This window comes from Python bivittatus, unplaced genomic scaffold (assembly GCF_059951505.1).
Source record: "Python bivittatus isolate LINGU-HERP-01145 unplaced genomic scaffold, Pbiv_v1 ctg000020_np1212, whole genome shotgun sequence".
Lineage (NCBI taxonomy): Eukaryota > Metazoa > Chordata > Lepidosauria > Squamata > Pythonidae > Python > Python bivittatus.
This window is the reverse complement of record NW_028277030.1, coordinates 23,998,658-24,003,055: the sequence shown is the minus strand read 5'-3', so window position 1 is coordinate 24,003,055 and position 4,398 is coordinate 23,998,658.

Below are 4,398 nucleotides of genomic sequence, written 5' to 3'. Positions count from 1 at the left end.
AATATGATCTAAGTCATACCTGAGTGGTCTAGTGGTTTTCCCTACATTCTTCAATTTAAGCCTAAATTTTGCAGTAAGAAGCTCATGATCTGAGCCACAGTCAGCTCCTGGTCTTGTTTTTGCTGTCTGTATAGAGCTTCTCCATCTTTGGCTGCAAAGTATATAATCAATCTGGTTTCGGTATTGACCATCTGGTGATGTCCATGTGTAGAGTCGTCTCTTGTGTTGTTGGAAAAGAGTGTTTGCTATGACTAGCTTGTTCTCTTGACAGAACTCTATTAGCCTTTGCCCTGCTTCATTTTGTACTCCAAGGCCAAATTTGCCTGTTATTCCGATTACTCCTTGACTTCCTACTTTAGCATTCCAATCCCCTATGATGAAAAGGACATCTTTTTTTGGTGCTAGTTCTAGAAGGTGTTGTAGGTCTTCATAGAAGCGGTCAACTTCAGCTTCTTCAGCATCAGTGGTTGGGGCATAGACTTGGATGACTGTGATATTGAATGGTTTGCCTTGGATACGCACTGAGATCATTCTGTCGTTTTTGAGGTTGTACCCCATTACTGCCTTTCCCACTCTCTTATTCACTATGAGTGCAACTCCATTTCTTCTAAGGGTTTCTTGCCCACAGTAGTAGATATAATGGTCACCCGAATTAAATTCACCCATTCCCGTCCATTTCAGTTCGCTGATTCCCAAGATGTCGACGTTCAATCTTGTCATCTCATGTTTGACCACATCCAGCTTGCCTTGGTTCATAGATCTTACATTCCAGGTACCTATACAATATTGTTCTTTACAGCATCGGACCTTCTTTTCGCTTCCAGATACATCCACAGCTGAACGTCCTTTCGGCTTTGGCCCAGCCGCTTCACTCTTTCTGGAGCTACTTGGAAATGCCCTCCGCTGGGGAGGGCGGAGCTGGCGTCGCGGCGATACGGCGGGCGATCCTGGGCTCCCAGGATGGCAGCCGATATCTCCTCGCCCGGACGGTCCCGATGGACCTAAGCCGTCCCGTAGAGATGGCGAACGCAAAGGGCGCGTCCCGCGGATCTCAGGGACGCCGCAAGTCCCAGATCGATCCGGGGAGAAGCTCTTGAAGCCGGTGGAGGAGAGGCAGCCAAAAATGGCTGCGAAAGCCGGGACAGCTCCAAAGGAAGATGGAAGAGAGGGGTGTCAACTGGGTGAGATGGACTTTTACTATTCAACTATTCTTAGAGAACACCTTAAGTAACTTAAAGAGATTTTTAAAAGTGAAGAAAAGTGGATTAAGCGGCGAGATTGAACCCTATTAAAAAAAAGAAGGGGGAGAAAATTTTTCTTTTCAACTTTCCCTTTTTAGTGGAATTGACAAGATGTTTTTCTTTTAAAAAAAATATATTTTTAACTGGATTGGCTTTCTCTTTTTAATACCCAATAACTTTTTATTTTAAGCCTTTTTTTTTTACTAAGATTTTTTTATTGTTATAAGAAATTTATATCTTTTTGACTTTGAAATGGGGAAAGTGGAGTTAAGAGAAAGTAAATGAAAGAAAGTTGCACTGCCATTTAGAGGCGCGAATTAGTGCTTTTTTTTTCATTGTGACGCACGCTCAAAGACCCTGTGCTTTCTAAAAAGATAGTGGGATGTGCATGTTTATACAGGTGCCATCCGTAACTATAAACAAGAAAGTGGAGTTGAAAGCGACTTTGAAAACATTAAGATGGAAAGTTTGAGCCAGTCACAAGAGCCTTGATTAGTGGCAGTAGCTCTTTTTTCTGCTAGAAGCTCTGCTTTGCTTTCTATTCCCCCCAGATGGATTTTTTTTTTAAAGAGGCTTAGCCTTTTCCTTCTTTTCCTTTTCTTTTTATTTTTCCTTCTTTTTTTCTCTCCTTTTGCTTCTTTTTTTCTCTTATTTTTGGCAAGAACAAAGATAAAGAATCCTTTGACTCAATGAAGGTTTATCAAGATAATAGACTATACGAGAAACACAATGCAGAAAAAGATCTTTAAACTATTGAGGATGACTATAAAAAATTGGAAGAAGAGCTGCAGAAATTCTCAAAAAAAAAAAAAAGAAGAAAGATATTAAAGCTAAAATGGACTTAATTAAACATAAAACGGGATCATTGGAAAAGGAAGAAATAGTACAAGAAATCAGAAACATTAAACGGAATTATTGTGAGGCCTATAAACTGAGAATTAAAAGGGTTAATCAACTGATAAATGAAGAGAGACAGATTTGTTCTTGGCACTGAGGGTGAGAAAAAGATTATACAAGATTATAATGGAAAATCGTACTAAGAGAATGTACAAAAAGAAGAAGTAAAACAATATTGAAAGAAACTATTGCAGATGTTTAAAGAGAAAATCAGGGGAATACAACAATGATGGAACTGACAGAAGCTTCCAAAAGCAGAATGTTCAAAAGGACACTTATTATTGCTTTCTCTTATCCAATAATATAGAAAAAAGGAATGAACAGCCAGATATTTTGGGACATTGAATGAAAAGGGTGAACTCAAAATTATGCAAGCGCTGGAATAAAGTATAAATCTGAGATATATAGTTAAAAATTGTATAACATGTAGTGAAATCTGGTTAGAACTGTAACTTGGTTAGAATTGTAATTGATACTGTAACTGATATTGGTTAGAATTGTAACTCTTAAGAATTGGAAAAATTAAAAAGTACTTATGCAGGAGGAAGTTATTCAAAATTATGGAATGTGCAGAGATGAGTTAAATTGAGATTTGAAACTAGAGTAAGAAGATAAGCAATTTTATATGACACGGGATTTGTTTTTATTAATGATTAGATGAGAAAATATAGTAATGTAATAGATTAGGAAATTTTATAATAGAAATTTGATATTAATTATTATATATATACACATATAATAGATAGATGGAGATGTATTACTAATCCTATTGAAAGTTAAAATTTTTTGTAATATATGATTTTATAGATTAGCTATGAATGATTAATAATTGTTAATTGATAAGTATACAAGTATATTTTTGAATAGATGATATGAGAATTTAAGATTATGAAAGGGGCACCAACGAGTTTAACTGGTTGACACACGGTATAAAATGGAAGATGCTTTTTTATGCCTTTTTATGTTTTTGTTTGTTCATGTTTGTTTTGTGTTTGTTGTAAAAATAAAAAAAACATTATAAAAAAAAAAAAAGGAAATGCCCTCCGCTCTTCCCCAGTAGCATATTGGACACCTTCCGACCTGAGGGGCTCATCTTCCGGCGTCATATCTTTTAGCCTTTTAACATTGTCCATGGGGTTTTCTTGGCAAGGATACTGGAGTGGGTTGCCATTTCCTTCTCCAGTGGACCACATTTTGTCAGAACTCTCTGTCATGACCTGTCCGTCTTGGGTGGCCCTGCACGGTATAGCTCATGGCTTCACTGAGTTACGCAAGCCCCTTCGCCACGACAAGGCAGTGATCCATGAAGGGGTCCTGTAACATACTAGGTTGAAATGTGCTTTGCTTTCTTGTGGCTCTGTACTGCACATACAGAAATGATAGTCTGTGGTTTAGCAACTAAACTTTAACTGTTGTATGAATACAGTAATTGTGCTTACACTTTTAACAGTGAAATCCTATACATACTCCCTGCAGTCTGAAATAAATTCCACTGAATTAAATAAGTCCCACTCAATACCACATTCAAGGCAATTGTATGCAATATAATACAGCAATCCTAAATCCTTATGTATATTTTTACTTTTGACTTGATCTGTTTTGGAAAAGGCAATATTTTCTACTAATCAAAGGATCTAGCAATATGTGCTACTAGGGCAGAGATTTTGCAATATCTTACAATAATATCTTGTGTTGTTCATATTATAGTAATGAATTCATTAGTAAACCAGTGACTATAAGTATAAAATATAAGACTGATTTTTTCTTTTTCTTTTTTTATTTTCCTTCTTAGTTTGAATTTTCAGTTTGCACTTTTCATTTTTGAAAAACAAAAAGGGACAGACTTGCTTAAGCTGGTAGAGTTATATATACGCAGAATCAGCATGTATGTATCTTAATATTAGAAGATGGTCATTGAATGTGTCAATTCTGTCTTCCAAGTGTGTTTGCACCGCAGCTGCCAAATAATTATGGCTCGGGATTCTGGGAATTCTCAACACATCTGGAGGGTATTAGGTTGGGAAAGGGAAGAACATTAATTCTTCCCAGATAGCCATAAAACTAGAGCTACAAAAATTCGGATTACCAACTGATTGCAGCAAACTCTAGCCCTAACAATCGTTCGGACTGTCGCAGCACTGATCCCATAACCCGGAACGCTGCGGTTTAATGAGGAATCCGCAGTGTAACGTACTATCCAGTCATCATACATCGCGTTTGCCGGAACCTTGACTGAATGGCTGCTGTACAGACCGGCGAA